This window comes from Parasteatoda tepidariorum, chromosome 2 (genome assembly GCF_982258835.1).
Source record: "Parasteatoda tepidariorum strain Cologne lab strain chromosome 2, Ptep-v5.0, whole genome shotgun sequence".
Lineage (NCBI taxonomy): Eukaryota > Metazoa > Arthropoda > Arachnida > Araneae > Theridiidae > Parasteatoda > Parasteatoda tepidariorum.
Window position 1 is genome coordinate 34,589,240 of NC_141756.1, and position 17,855 is coordinate 34,607,094.

The following is a 17,855-nucleotide window of genomic DNA, read 5'->3' on the forward strand; positions in this document are numbered from 1 at the left end:
ATATGGAACCTATTTTAACATTAACTAGCGTCAAACTATATTCTCGATCGCAACGCTTGAGTACGCTCTTTAGCGGGAGCCTGGAAATATCAGGCATTTAGTTCTATCATAATCATTGGCAAAGTAGGGCATCATTTTCTTAGTAGCAAATAAGAAGCAAAATTTCCCTAAGTAAAAGGCAGAAGAACTTGAAAAAACGACCCAGTATATTGGTAAAACTTTCAGAAGCAGAACGCGCTCAACATTTGAAAAAATTTCTTCATAATTTTTACCTTTCTAGTATTATCAAACATTCAACCGATAACTTCCATACTGTTACAGATGTGTGTATTACGGTAAAATTCATTTTTTTTTGCCCTCAATTCATTACAAATTAAAGTGAAGTCAACATTTCTTAGTTTATTCCAATAAATAAATATGATTTCAGAAATGTAATAGTATATATTTCTTAATCTGTATAATTCAGAGAACAAAAATAAAGAATCATCAGAAATACTTGAAATAATATCATTTATGTTGCTTATTAATAAATTTTTATCGGTTTCTTGGTAAGTATTTTTTAATTTTGAGAATGATAAATTTCAACAAGAATTCAGCTATTCTGTTAAGTTACATTTTAAAATTCATATCGAGATCTTGCAATCCTAAAATTTTATTGTGTGGTGTATCATCTTAAAGTAATGCAGAGATAATCTACGTATGTATATATTATTTGAGAATAAAGTTTTCAAATAAAGAATATATCATTTTGGAATTATCCGGATTTATAAAGCAGGTAAGTGTTACAATTTTATAATAAAAATTTTTAATTGTAAATAATTTTTTTTTCTTATTTGATGGTAATTTTTGATAGAATGGTTTTCTAAGTCCGATTACGAATAAAAACAGAAAGAAACATGAAATTTTTTTTTTAATGTGAGGAAGTTTTAGAATCGTTTTTTTGTTTTGTTTCGTAAGCATTCTTTATTTTACGTTTTTGAGTTTCTAAATAAGGATTTTTATTGAAACTTAAAATTTTTTGATTAAAGTTGTTGTCAAAAAACTTTTTTTGCAAAATTAAATTATATAAAATTATGAGCTTATGTACACTTTTTGCTTGTTTTAATGTTTGAAATAATATGATTCTTAAAACTATGGAATGTGAAGTTGGCCTTTCATGATATGTCATTAAATTTAGTAAGTTTATTCCTCAAGCATTAGGTTTCAACTCTTATAAGAAGATACGTTTTTTTTTCCTGTTAATTTACAAGTATTTCTCCGATGTGTTTTGGTTGTTCCTTCTCAGAAAAAAAGGCGATACCATTTTGATTTCGCTTGCATAAGAAATAATATTAAACATTTTTCTTTTTTTAAATTTAATAAACCACAATAAAGAAGGAACGTTGGAATGCTGCACTGAAGATATTTCCAGAGCAACTGAATGGCTGTTCTTATGGAAATCGCAGGAATTCGTCTCATACAACAACGCCCCGAAGTTGTTGTATGAGTTGTTGAGTATGTTGTATGTCCCCATTCGTTGCGATCGCGAATATGAAAATCTAATGATGGTGTCGCAGTTTTCCATTGTTAACTGTGCATTTTTATTGGCCGAAAAATCACATGGTAGGATCCAGTTTTTCCACATTAATTTCTTATTGGTTCGGTTGTGGTGTCATAAGTGTTCTCTTTGGTATATATACGTTTAGTTTAATAATTTCCTCCGTTTTTGGAGTAAGAAACAACAATTACTGCGAAGAAATCATTGGGGTTGATGAGCGTCAGCGAACTGGGGACTAAGCCCCTTAGTACTAAAAGAAATCTAAGAAAACGCCTGATTAAACGTCAATTGATTCACGTTCGATGTTTTTGTAGATGAAGGTAGGATATTTTCTATGTAAACAAAATATCCTCTATATCAGTAACACATAAAATGAGTTTCAGTTATTACTAATAATATTTACAGCACAGTCAAATCAGAGTTATTTAGCCACCTTAATAAGAGTAAGAAAAAAACTAGTTCTTGCGTCCATTTTGATACCGTTAAAATCTTGAGCGGATTACATACCACGAGTGAGCTGATTTATATAAGCCAGACTAAGTTGTCAGCTCAGAAAAAATGACTAAATAACAATTTATTTCATTCTTATGGAACAATATTTAATCAAAATAGTCAAGTAACCATAAATAACAGTCAAACTGTTAACCGTGTGAAGACTCGTTTATTAACTGCTTTCACTTAATACGGTTAAACAATAAGAATTTTATCGCATCTCCATTCACTTCAATCCTTCATTCCCGTCTATTTCCTCCATTCCCTTTAACACACGAAGCACTTCCAGCATCCTGCACTCCTTAAATTATGTCCCTGGACTATTAGAATACGATACTTTCATTCACATATAGATGGCAGCACTATAAAGCTGCTTAACACGAAATGTCTAGTATTCCCCATCTTCTACGATAGGTGAAACAACCGGATGAACTAATTAGACCACATTCCAAGGTTCGTTTGATAAAACACTACTTATCTAAGGAAGTTGGTCATTCCTGGTCCAACTACAATGCACATCGCCAAATAAACTACACATTGTGAACAATGCACATTGTAAACTGTTGCGAAACCGTAAAGGTAAAAAATGGTCTTTAACTTTTTAAAAAACTTTTTAGTTAATTCGATGGACAGACTCTTGACGGTTTCTTCACAGTTTTTCAGAAAGAAAAATTCTAGCAGTGTTAAAACAGGCAATCCTGTATGTACAGTGTGCCAAAAGAAACGGGTCACTCTGAATAACTTTTGATCTAATGACGAGATTTTCACGTTCTAAGACTCACAATATAATAGTTAATAAGTGCCGACGATATTTTAAGTTAGAAAATCAGACACAAAAACGTACTTTCTCTGAATAAGCAAACCCTTTCCTCAAAGGATGCGGAATTTCGACCCCCGAAACGAAGGGTGTAGCCGAAATCTGGAAAATATCACCCCAATGGATTGGTCAGGAGAGCGCTCTAAAGTTTGGACCCCTTATTATTAATTTTACTTTTCGCGTATTTCTCCATATCTCGAGAGCTTTTTAAGATAATTGAAAATTTTTTACACGCAGTTATAAGATTCAATGATCGAATGATAATTCCATGCGAAAAGTAACTTTAAATATTTATAATTTTTTATTATTTTATTTTAGAATGGTCGACAAATTTTAAATTGCAAGGTATACAATTTTTTGCATCATTTAAAAAAAAGTTAATTTTAGATGACAGAATACAAAATTTGAGCGAAATTGATCAAACAGTTCCTGAGAAACAAAATTTTAAGTGTCTGACTTGTGAAATTTTAAGTGTGACACACACGCACACACACACACACACACACACACACACACACACACACATATATATATATATATATATATATATATATATATATATATATATATATATATATATATATATATATATATATATATATATATATATATATATATATATATATACATATATTATATACATATATCTATATATATATATATATATATATATATATATATATATATATATATATATATATATATATATATATATATATATATATATATATATATATATATATATATATATATATATATATATATATATATATATGGGTCATTCTCACAAAAACAGTCATTTTCATGTCCCCAGTATATTTTATGTTTGTTTTACAGCTTACGAAAAAAAAAAATTCAGGGAAAGTGTCCTTCAGAATGCAAGCTAACAAAATAATAAAAATAAAATTATTAATTTTTATTTTTTATTTAATTTAGGTAATTAAAATATATCAATATGTCATTCCCTCACTTGTCCCCACTGCTGATTTAAAAAAAGAAAAAAATTGTTTCTGAAATAATAAAAAAAAATTTACAAATTCGTGTTTTTTATTTCAGAATACTGAAATATAGAATTCAGAAAATCAATTTTAAATTTAATTTCTGATAAAAATATTACCACAGCACTATTTTAAACTTTGTCCCCAGTGTTTCGCGTTCATTCCCTCACAACAATGTTCTTATCACCTGCAATCTTCTTAGAATAAAAATATTTTAATAAAAACTTCAAAAGTTAACAACTGGCATCATAGAACAAAATTGCAGTATGTTTCCATCTTCAACTTAAAGAAGCTTTGCTGTGGAATAAATTTGAATGAATCAAACCAGGTAAAATTTTTTACATTTGTCATCCCCTCATGTCATTTTTTAGAGTAAAATAAAATACAACTTCATCGAGAAAGTGGATAATTATATGTTGCTTTCTTGTATGAATATAATTGTATGTGATTGACTTCAGAAAATAATTAGGCCTAACTGTTATTTTTAAATTTTATTGAATTCGTCATTCCCTCACTAGTGTATAAAGTGAGGGAATGACGCTGAAGTGAGGGAATGATTCAAGATGAGTATATTATCAAATTTTTTTTTGTTCAATCGTGCCAGCCAATTTTATTTCCCAAACCTGCAAAATATTATAATAAATATTAGATATACTTAGTATGTTATCATTTCAAACTTTAGGTTGATGTAACTTAGATAAAAACATGTATTAAAATAAAATATCATTCCCTCACTATTAGCGTCATTCCCTCACTTTTTAAATAGTGAAAATAATTAATTTACTTATTAATTAATTTGAAAAATAAATTTAAAAATTAATTTATTAAATTAATTTATTTATTTATTAAATTAATTATTATGAATTAATTAATTATAAATTAATTATTTAAAAAATTAATTAATTTAAATATTAAGTATAATTTATAGGATATATACTTTCTTTATAATGCCATTACATATTTCTACTAATATAAAAAGTTTCAAAGCTTTTTATTCACTTTACTTTTTTGGGATTTTATGAAATGAAAAATGACAGTTTTCGTGAGAATGACCCATATATATATATATATATAGCACAAAAAAACAAAGAGAAAAACGAAAATAATTAATAAGTTTTATTAACTGCGCATAAGCTGCAAGTATATAGAACTCATAATATAAGCTAAAAAATTGAGAAAATATGGGAAAAAATACAAAATAATGACAAGAGAAAAAAATTATTAGCAATAATATTTTAAAAGAATTTAAAAGATCATAATTTTTAATACCTTAAAAAAAAAAAAAATATATAATTAAAATTTGGAAAACAAAACTAAGAAAAGATATAATCTCTTCATCAGCTCACACGATTATATCCGCAAAAAGAGTGCTTTCTAATATTGTATTAATATAGCCAAAGCAAAATATATCAATACAACAATGTGAGGAGCACTCACAAAATTTTAAACGAAATTGGAACACATTAAGTAAAAAATATGTACGGAAAAACAAAGAAATATATCAAGAAAAAAACTGAAAATAAAATGTAAAGAGATTAGAGATCAGTACACGAAAAGAAATCTACATAGTGAGGAGCGAATTAAATGAACTTACGCGTACCGGAATCTTTCAAAAATGATTTATAATATTTTCGTAATAAGATTGCCAGATTACAATATATGAAAACAGAAGCATAAATAAAGTGATATCTTATGGCACGTTCTTACTGCAAAACTGAAGCGCGTCTAATTTGTTAGTTACCTTGGGTGGGCCCGAAAATGGATGCGCGCAAGGTAAAAATATAATACAGAATAATTTAAAGCTTGTAATTAAAAAGTTTGAAAATTAAAACAACTATTAAAAAAAAAAAAAAAAAAAAAAAAAAAAAAAAACAGGATTTACTCATTTTGAATTGATTTTTAGCAGGAGTCAAATTATTATTGCTGCTGAAGACCGAAAATTAGGCTCAAAGAGCAATGCCCTAAACACACGAAATTAGAAGACGAAAAATGGAAACAAAAAGAAAACGAAAGTAAGCTAATAGTAGATAATATTAAGCGCTAAAGCTGCTTTAAATATGATCACTATAACATAGCACAATAAAAACAAAACCAAACTAAAAACGGAAACAAAAAGAAAACGGAAGTAAGGTAATTAATGAAACAACTATTGTAATATTGTATTTAAACAAGCTTTAAATTATCCTGTATTATATTTTTACCTTGCGCGCATCCATTTTCGGGCCCACCCAAGGTAACTAACAAATTAGACGCGCTTCAGTTTTGCTGTAAGAACGTGCCATAAGATTTCACTTTATTTATACTTCTGTTTTTATATATTGTAATCTGGCAATCTTATTACGAAAATATTATAAATCATTCTTGAAAGATTCCGGTACGCGTAAGTTCATTTAATTCGCTCCTCACTATGTAGATTTCTTTTCGTGTACTGATCTCTAATCTCTTTACATTTTATTTTCAGTTTTTTGCTTGATATATTTCTTTGTTTTTCCGTACATATTTTTTACTTAATGTGTTCCAATTTCGTTTAAAATTTTGTGAGTGCTCCTCACATTGTTGTATTGATATATTTTGCTTTGGCTATATTAATACAATATTAGAAATCACTCCTTTTGCGGATATAATCGTGTGAGCTGATGAAGAGATTATATCTTTTCTTAGTTTTGTTTTCCAAATTTTAATTAATTTTTTTTTTTAAAGGTATTAAAAATTATGATCTTTTAAATTCTTTTAAAATATTATTGCTAATAATTTTTTTCTCTTGTCATTATTTTGTATTTTTTCCCATATTTTCTCAATTTTTTAGCTTATATTATGAGTTCTATATACTTGCAGCTTATGCGCAGTTAATAAAACTTATTAATTATTTTCGTTTTTCTCTTTGTTTTTTTGTGCTATGTTATACTGATCATATTTAAAGCAGCTTTATCGCTTGATATTATCTACTATTACCTTACTTCCGTTTTCTTTTTGTTTCCGTTTTTAGTTTGGTTTTGTTTTTATTGTGCTATATATATATATATATATATATATATATATATATATATATATATATATATATATATATATATATATATATATATATATATATATATATATATATCTTTGAAATTCAATTTCTCAGGAACGACCGCTTTCGTTCAAACTTTGTATTTCGTCACATAAAATTACATTCTTTAAATTGATGCAAAAAATTGCACAGATCAAAAATTTTCCGACCGTTCTTAAATAAAATAATAAATATTTACTAAAATTCATTTTTATTTAAGTTATTTTTGAACGGAATTATCTTTGTATTAACGAATTTTATAATTATGTGTAAAAATTTTTTAATTCTTTAAAAAAAGTTCTCGAGATATAGCGAAATACGTAAAAACAAAAAATTAACATTAAGGTGTCCAAACTTTGAAGTGACCTGACTGAACTACTTGGCCTATATTTCAAAGATTGCGGCTCCCCCCTTTATTTTAGAGAGTCAGAAATCCAAATCCGTAAGAAATAAGGTACGGCTTATTCAGAAAAAGTACGTTTTTTAGTCTGATTTCGTAACTCATGCACTTATTAATTAGCATATTCGAGTTCACTCCTTCGAGCCATTAAGATTGCATTCTAGAACGTGAAAATCCAATAATAAGAGCAAAAGTTATTCAGGGTGGTCCTTTTTTTACACTGTACATTGTCTAGCAATTCGGGAATGGATGTTAATTTTTTCCCTATCATTACATTTGAATCAAATTATAATTATCAAATGCATATTACTGTTATGGAAAAATATTGATGCTTTTTATCATACTTAGTCATTCATTTATTTTCTCTTTATTTCATTTAGAAACGATTCCATAGCAGTAAACTAATAAATTTTCATTTTATTGTCTTTCTAAGATTAGATTTATTTCAGCCATCAATTTCAATTCAGCCTCCTCCTTATGACAACCATAAATAAGATTTAATTGCAATTTATATCAAAATACACTCTTTGTTTGAGCGTAAGATGCGTCATAGATTTATATTTAAGATAAATTCGCGCATTAAAAGTAATTCTTAATTAACTATTTTTTAAAAACTTTTTTCGAACATTTGAACGAGAAATTATATACTTAATACTCTCATTAATTACAGAATGTTCAGCACTTTTTAAAATGATTCAGTTTTTTTTCAATACGAACTTGAAGAAGATTTAATAGATTCACATAACGTGTGGATTAAATAATTCAAATATGTAATTTTAAAATTTTTCTTAAAAAAAAAAAGAGGTTACGAAATATTACGCTGAAGGCAACCGTATTGCGATTGAGAAATTACAACTAACTGCCATTCCTACATTAGTTGTTGTTTTTTTTAAATAATTGTTCAATTTGTGATCTTCAGGCTGGTATCAAACTGCAAACGATATTTAATTGTTTTAATAAATTTCCTTACTCAGTCTAAAATTATAGTAAAAAATGACAGAAGCTGTAAAATAAGAAATACTAACTAGTAATGCAAAATTCGTTATAGATGCTTAGAAAGAGATTTACGAAGTAGTCTATTAAATCTTTTATTAAGACTTTAACAATAAAATACCCGACACATTACTTTGTCAAAGGACACAAAATCGAAGAAAAAGAAAAATTTTCAGCATTTTGAGAATACTTTTAAAATACGAATATGTCACTATCACGAAGTGATGTTCAATCAAGTTAAGAAGACGCTTCACGTCGCAAATTTTATTTCACCTCCATAACTAATTTAAAATATAGAAATAATGACTTCAGACAAACCTAGAGTAAATTATTAAGCTTCAACTGTTGAAAAAAAATTCGAAATTTCAAGAGGTAAATAAATTATTGAAAGAAAAATTTCCAATTGCGTAATTTTAAGTTATCCTCACATAATTTGTTTTCATTTGAATAAATTCATTTCGGTATTCGAAACTTCATGGCTTACTTTGAGTTCGTCACTTTTCTATGCTATAAATTTTAAATTACCTATGGAGAAAGAAAAAATGCTTTGAAAAGTTTATTCCAAAGACCGAAATAATATTTTTACATTTTGTAATGTAACTGGTATATTTGACATTTTACTGTAGATGCTGGATGCATCAGTACAACCATATTTTCTTGTTTCTGACTGAAACAAAATATACAAAATGAACTGATACTACTCTAATTTCTTTTTAATGTTTAATAAAATTACGAAATGTTAGAAATGATAAAACTTGATAAGATAAAACCTGATAAAACTTGAAAATGATGACCTACGAGTAAGTTGTTTTAATTCCTACTACTAATAAATCTATTTATCTTTAGCATATAACAAATGTGTGACCCATGAGATTTCTTGAACTCATTGATGTGGATCCCGAGACTAAACGGTTGAAGGCATAGTATACGAGACCAAACGGTAAGGCATAGTAGCCCCTATGTTAACGTATCACTTTTGAGAACGAAAGATTGAATTGTAAGTAGATCTAATATTTTTCATTCAACGGGATGAAGAAAGTCTCTCAACTTTATACTTGCGATGTTCTAGATTTCAAATGATCTACAGAATTTTCCAAAAGACAAAATTTACTTTATAAAATTGTTCGCATATTAAAAATAATTAAACTACAGAACGTAAGAAAAACTTTCTCATTTAGTAAAATTTCTCACTAGATTCTATAGATTAAGTTTACGAAGGCGATGTGTATAGACTCTAACTCATACTGTAGAAATTTATGAAGACATTGTTATTTATTGCAATAAAAGTTACAATAATATATAATGATTCAAAAAATTAGTATCTAATTTGTTCAAATTAATTTAAAATCCAACAATCATTGAAAAACTGTCTGTTTTACTAAATAAGATCTAAGCATATTGCAAGAAATGCAAGATATATTACAAAAAAGATCTTATATTCATATATTCATAAATATTATCAGCGGTGGTTTGTATATAGATAGCCCTGTAAAAAATTCCGTATCAAATTACAGCATAAAGTATCATCACTTAGGATTCACGTAAAATCTATTTTATAATAAAATATCATATTGTAATTTTTGCAATAATATTTATATAATTTGTGTGATTCAGTGATTTTACGGTAATTATTACTGTAAAAATTAAATTATATCAGAATTTGGCTTTATAGTATGTTCCAGTAAAAGTGGATTTTGCGGTAAAAAGTACCGGCACTCTGAGTGAGGGTACTTTTTACCATTAATTGATGCAGATTTTTTACAGTGAGTCCAAGGAAAATTTTTCATTTGAATTCTTGATTTTAGGAGTACATATCAATTTAGAAATTACCCAACTCAAAATTTCTGATGGTTTTCCATTGATGGGCTAATATATTCTTGATGGCAACCATCGAAAAATCCATCATGAACCAATATATTTTTTGAAAGTAACCAATATAAGTAACCATCACTCCAATGTAGGAATTAGGACTGATTTATGATAATCCGACACAAAAAACAATACCAAATTGTTTTGATGGTATAATCCTGAGGACCAACAATAATTCCCACTAAACCATCATGAAAATGTATAATTGGAACCATCATGAACCATCGCGGATCATAATGGATTGTTGGTCCATGAGAATCAAACTTCTCTTGATGGTCAACCATCATAATATTAAAGTAGCATTTTCCATCCTGGAATGATGGATGTTTGTTAGCATATCATAACCCATGAACCAAAATGGAAAATTTTTGATGATGGTGTCCATCAAATGATGTTCGGTCATCAGGAATTACACTGAAACCAACAGAAATCATCAATTTTTTATGGGACCATCAAGAATTTTGTCTTCTAGAGAATTTCGGTTGTACCTCCTACGTATTTATTAAAAAATACATACAAATCACTTTAAGAAACTTCCAAAAAGAATGTCTACAAGGAAATAGTTTTTTCTTTTTAAAATACATTTCATTTTAGTGACTTTTCCTTACACAAAAATGTGCAGTCTATGAAATCTCAAAGGAACCTAATCTACCCAATTCAATTTCCGCTTCGAAAGTTATATGCAGCTCTTGGGCTTACATTGAAAAAAGTTAAAGAAGTATCGGTTTAGTTTCGTAAATAGAAGATTATTTGTTTCGTTGCATTGAGTATACTACAGATTTGAACAAGGTAGTATATATTGATGATGTTATTGGAACTGGTTGGTTTTTTTCGATAAACGATTTTGAGAATATTATAAATTTTTTAGAGCAGATAGTTTCCAATTGAACATCTTTCATAGAGCATTAGAAACTATATATATTCTTTTGAAGTTTGGTTAAAATAGCTGTTTCCCTAGTTTCAACAAATTTTAAGTAAGATTTAAGTTCAATTTGGATAGCTAAAAAATGATAAAACTTTCAATGAATATAAAGTTTGTTAATAAATATAATTTAAATTCATGGGGCAAATAAGACACTTATTTAAAGCGTTTAAATTTTGAAACTAGCCTAAACTTCAAAAACTAAAACATAAGCAAAATTTAAGAAAAAAGTATTCTAAACTTGTTTCTTGAGGCTTCTAACGTGATTTTTCACTTAAACTTTTACAACTTTTGCCCATTACCCTCCTTTTTTATGGACGGTTCTGAAAAACTCCATTTGATAGAAGGAAATATGATTATCGTTTCACTTTAAAAATAAATTTAATATGGATAGAATATTGATATTCTTATTTTTCAGTTTTAACACAAATAATTATAGTGATTAGGGTGTTAAGAGCTCATACTTCTGACGACTTTTCACGTTTAGATACCGGATACACATTTATTAAAAATTCCGGTAATAAATTACGGTAAAAAGTACCTGCACTCAGGTTTTTACCGTAAAATACAATTTTTAGAGGAACACGTTGCGAAAAATCGGATATACAGTAGCTTTTACAGTAATATTTATCGTAAAATAACTGAAGGACTCTAATTAAATAAATATTTCTTTGAAAATTACGGTATAATATTTTACGGTAAAAAATGGATTTTATAGTAAAATGTAAATTGATTTTATAGATGATGCATCTAAAGTGATACTACTTTATACCGTAATTTAATCCAGAATTTCTGATATTGTACGTTGAGTTGTGATTAGTAATAATAGCTATTTTTGACGCAACTTACCAAATTTACGATGGATTAAATAGGCTGACAAGGACACTATGAGTCACCACCTAAAGTAAACATATATGGGACACGTTTGGGCGTAAAACACTGGCAATTACAAACATGTGTTTTCTCTGAATATAAATATCTCTTTTAGATCAATTAAAATGTGATGCCATCAATATATGAGAAAGTGGTATATATAATCTGAAACATTTAGCTTCAGTTTCTTTGCTCTTAAAACGATAGCAGGTTTGTACTGAAATGTACGTGTTTGAACAAAAGCAGTTGGAAATCATTTTTATGGAATTAAAAAAAAAGAAATTAGAAGTTTCAGCAAAAATATCTACGGAAGACTAAGTAATTTTAGATACATAGTAAGTAGAGCATTGCAAATTTTTTCCCTGGTTATTGATATTAAATCTTTTTCAGTCTTAGAAATTAAGCCTGAAATTATATTCCTGTGGAATATAAACCACCAGCTGCAAAACAGAGGAAGAAAATCTTATTGCGTTTAATCTGAGGTACATTACAATTTTATGGAAAAAAATTCTTAATTTATATTGTAGGTTAGAGGAGGGACAGATGACGTGCCGCATGGCATGTCATGTTAATGTGTCCCTCCTCATGCCTCATGACATGGTAATGAGTTTGGAAAATTAACAATGAAATATGGTTTTATAATATGTGATATAATATAATAAATGTGGTAAATTTTAGTAATTTTGACATCATACTTTAGAGCATGACGTAAGAACCATTTATTCGGTTGAATTTACTTTTCAGTCTTGCATTATGAGGTAGCAAGGACTACAATTTTGGAAACCAGAATTCCCGGTCAACGTTACTAAATGAATAGTATAAATGCCATATATTTTACATTCATTAACTAGAATTATATTTTTTTGTTTCATAGTGACACAACTGACAGAAAGTACCACGTCAGTACTAAAACCAATTTCAAAACTTCATACACAAATCCACAAATTCTTCAATTAGGAATAAAAACAAACTATCTCTCTTTAAAAAGAAAATCAGAAGAGAAAAAAACACATCATAGATAGTGCTTAACTCAATCAAGATATCTGACTATAGCTCGAGACATTTTTTTTAAGAAAATCTGCTCTGAGCTCTGTTTTGTTAAAATATGCTCATTACGTTACAGTTTTCTGCTGAGACTTTAGTATCTTACTTTGATGGCAGGGTTTTTACATTCGTCACCACAAACGTAAATGATATTTGTTGAAAAAATAAAGATAAAGAAAAAAATATATTCACCTGTGCCCCCTCTGTCCAATATTTTGTTTTCTAATACGGGAAATACGGGAAATAAATAAATTACGTTGCAAATGGCTTATCCTCAAAATACAATAAAATAATATTAACTTTTAAATTTTAACTGTAACTGTCGTGTGCTACGCAGACAAGAGAATAAAATATTTCTAATAATATCATTAAACAATCAACTCGATTATAAATAAAGGAAAGTTCTTGAATAAAAATTTAATTAAATCCAATTTATTGATATCGTAAAGATGTTTTAAACGTTCACTCTTCAATGAATCGCTTGGATTTATGAGTATTCTTAATGAAGGAAAGGTTTATTGCTCGGTTAAATCGATGAACTTGTAATTATAAAAAGATCGTAAACATTGAACAGAGAAAAAAAATATTGATAAATAAGCATTTTATTTCCATCAGTGAATACTTTATTCTTCATTTATTTATTCTATTCTCTGGATTTATTCTTAAATATGCTGACGGAGCAATATCTTGGGAACCCCATAAACAATGAACTATTGCTTTCTCTAGCACTGAAGCGAATACACAATGCAAAAATTTCCGGATCGAATTAAGTTAAAAAGTTTTTTCAGGCTTCCGGTATCTTTTACTGTGACATCCATTTTTACCAGAACATATTACGGAACAAAAATTCTGATATAATATTATTTTTATATTAATAATTACCGTACAATCTTTGAGTCCCCTGTCATTAAGAAAATGTCACTGTAAAAATTACGGCATAACATTCAATGGATGAAACACTGAGTGATACAATGGATGATACAATGCCGTAATTTGATTCGAATTTTTTTTTACAGTGCATGTCTATACGTAAAATTATTCATCTAGAGAGACTTATTAAAATATTTTATGGAACAACAGCCAAAAACATTAAATTTAGTTATAGTCGATCTTTCCAGAAATTAGTCAAAAATCCTACTTATCGTTATAAAAGTATGCATTTAACCGTTATAGAAGCAGCAATTGATGTTAGGTATAATTTTTTTAGGAAACTTTATAATAATAATTTGTTTGATGCATGTTATTTAAATACCAATGATGCATCTGCTCATATTAAACGAAAAGCTTAAATTCAAAAAAGCATAATTTTGGCTGTTATTTAATTAGATGCCAAAAAATTTTAAACCATGTACCAAAAGTAAGTAGCAATTTCATTGATTGAGTATTGTAGTAATATTTATCTGAATTTTTATTTTTTATTTTTGATATAAACAGTCTTTTTTTTCAAAATAAGTATTGAGCGGGGGTATTGTTGCAATTTCATGCTCATTTCCCCTCTTTAACTTACGTGTGATGCTCTTATTTTGATCATATTTGGCCATCCCTCTGAATGTATAATCTTCGAAATTATTGTATTATTGTTCTAACTGTCACCGCCGCAACAGCTGCTTGAATTGTTAACCTATATTTGTAGCTGTTATCCTGTTACGTTCTTCATTCTATATCAAAATAAACACGTACGTAATAACTTTCTCTCTCTCTCTCTCTATATATATATATATAGAGAGAGAGAGAGAGTGAGAGAGAGAGAAAACAAGAAAGTTAAGAAAAACAATAATTTTCATTTTTTTCATTATTTAAATTTTTTTTTTAAACTGTTGTTTGTTATTTTTTTACTTATTATTTCCCCCTCCCCTTTTTTTCATATGTCTATATTTTTTCTTTGTTTTATCTTCATTTGGAATATATATATATATATATATATATATATATATATAAACTTATTGCTTCCAAGTAAGATTGATTTTGGATAGTATACTAAGTCGTACCTCCCGCCAGAAAAAATATGACGAAAAAAAAAGACTACTGCGAGTAGTGAGGTTCTTAATGCAGCCGTAAGACGGAAAAAAAATATGTCAGCGTTAAGTAAAGTCTCCTTTCTCCGAGAAGAACCGAGAAATATGGTTGTGCTTTTAAGATGATGCATGCGTGTGTTTTACTGCAAATATGAAGAAAGAAAATGAAAATATGAAAATTGCCACATTTAGAATAGGATATGTGTGATTTGGGGGCTAACGATTTTTTTAAAATAATATCCTGAATGAAAAAATATTGTCCAAAGACATTATTTGTTTTGTGTGTCGATGGAGATCTTTTTATATATGCTTTTACTTATTTGTGAAAGTAGGGGTTGTTGTTATTGATAATAATCAAGGACATTTAACAGTATTGATATCTAATAGTGAATATTTTTAAATTAAACTGATCATAATATCTTGGGATATTTGATATAGAATAGTGTGGATATTAGCAAATATTTATAATATTTTATTTTGATGAGTTGATTTCTGCTTTAGTGATAATTTTCAAAATATTTTGTGATGTTATTTTATGAAAGTAATTAATGTTTAAATAAATAAAATATGTATTCATTGATTTGGATTAAAATTATTTATATTTTCCACCTATCTTTGATACAGAAATTGACTATATTTTTTTTGATATATTGAGCTTATATACAGTGATCAAAAGACTTGTTTTGTTTTACAATTTGAAAATATTTTTAAAATTTATTAAGATTTTTTAATTTTTGTTTTTGATTTTTAGGAAATTTTTCTTTTGATTCAGTTTAATTATTGTAAATAGTATGAAAATATTTATAGGAATTATTATTGCTTTTACAGTTTTATATGTTACATTTCATATGATTGATTTAATTGTTAATATTTAAATATTTATATTAATGCTGTGCCTATGCTTAAGAAAAAGAGCAAAAAAATATTTCAATTTGTTTTCTTCGAATTTCCTTCAAATAATTGATACATTATGCATATATTCCTTCAAATATTAAATTTTTCTTTTAAATATTTGAAATTTTCTTCGAAATGTATTATTTGATATTTATTTTTTATGTTCGAATGCTCTTAAAGAATGTCAATATTATAAATAAATACGGAAGCGTTAAATGATATTATAATTGATACACACAACTTGGAAAATGAGTAAAATAATAATTTTTAAGATTTTAGTTTTAATCAAGATAAAGCAAAAGAAAAACCGTACAGGCTGTGAACTGCACCCGACATTGGTGCGCAGTTCACAGCCTGGTGCAGACATCTCCAAAAATAAAATAGAGATTTCAAACTAAATAAAGAGAGGAAACTTACAAATTTTAAAAACTTCATTCAGGGTTTAGCCTTGAAATTATTTAATAATAACTGTCTCATTTGTAATTCTTTTCAGGAAATAGTCGACATTTTTAAGGAACATTATTTTTCCCCTTAATTTGACTTTAATGATTTTCAAAATTAAAAATTTTCTGGTCAAGCTAAGAAAATAAACTAATATCTTACCCAAAAGGTAGAGTTAGGTCAAAAGAAATTAAGTGATGAACATATAATTGAGGTTGTCCCCGCAAATTAAGACACTTTTTGTTCTGAAAGAACTTAAAACTACAATTGAATGGCTCACAATTGATTCTTAAATTATTTATGATATCTTCCCTCACGATGAAATTAAACAAAAAATTCCAGAATCAAAATTTAGTTGGTATAGACAACAGAATCAACGATTTCAAGGCTGGACAACAAGGCAATAATTTATTATTAAATCAGTTCAAAATATCCTACTGATCCGCGACTAAATAGAAATCCCTCCCCCCCCCCCAATCAAAATTTCAACCAAAGACCCCGAGCCGCGATGGCTCAGAGGATAGAGCGTTCGCCTTCCAATGAGGTGAACCGGGTTCTAATCCTCAATGAGTTCGATGGCTGGTCAATACGAATTCCTCATCCGGCTCGCACCGACCTAGGATTGACGTGAAATATTCTCAGTGGTAGACGGATCAGGGGTTAGAGTTCCCTTGCCGTCAGACTAACCGCGGGGGGTTCTCGTGGTCTTCCTCTCCATGTAACGCAAATGTGGGTTAGTTCCATCACAAAGTCCTCGACGTAGGCAATTTTCTCCCAATACTTGATCCCAGGAGTTCCCTTGCCTACTGGATTAGGTTCAAAATTTCAAGGCTAAGGAGTTGAACATTAGTAGTCGTATGATCCCACATTTGGGTCGACCATACAACGTCCGTTATAAAATAAAATGAAACCCAACGAACGCAAAATAGACATATATTTTATAAAGAAAGTAATAGATTTAATGTAAATGTACAACAAACAAGTAATATGGCCTAAGATTCCCAGGATTTACTTTTTAAAGGTGGTAAATACTGTTATAAGTTTAGAATTTTTAGGGCTTATGACTGGGAGCAAAATTGTATGAAGAAACCAAATTTCTTGAGTGTTGAGAATCAATTCCAGGTAAACCAGAAAGTAACCAATTCAAGTATTCAGGAATAAACAATCTAAGCTTTTCCCTTTACTAAGAGTGAGAACCATGTTATTCACTTGACCTATTTAATGGACCTATTTAAATTGCTAATATTTTTCTCCTTTTTATGAGACGTAACATATCATAGGGACAAACTTGGGTTACTTTCAATTAAATAAAAACTCAAACACACTGAGTTTAGAAAGCTATATGAAGTTCTTCCGATCTAGAAAAATAATCAAATAAAAGAGAGAGAGAGAGAGAGAGAAAGACAGAGGCTAACTAATTATTCTAATCGAAACACTTTCTCATACTTTTAAAAAGCAACATCCTGTTCTTAAATCTATTTTTGGACAAGAACTTGCACAGTTAAAAAAAT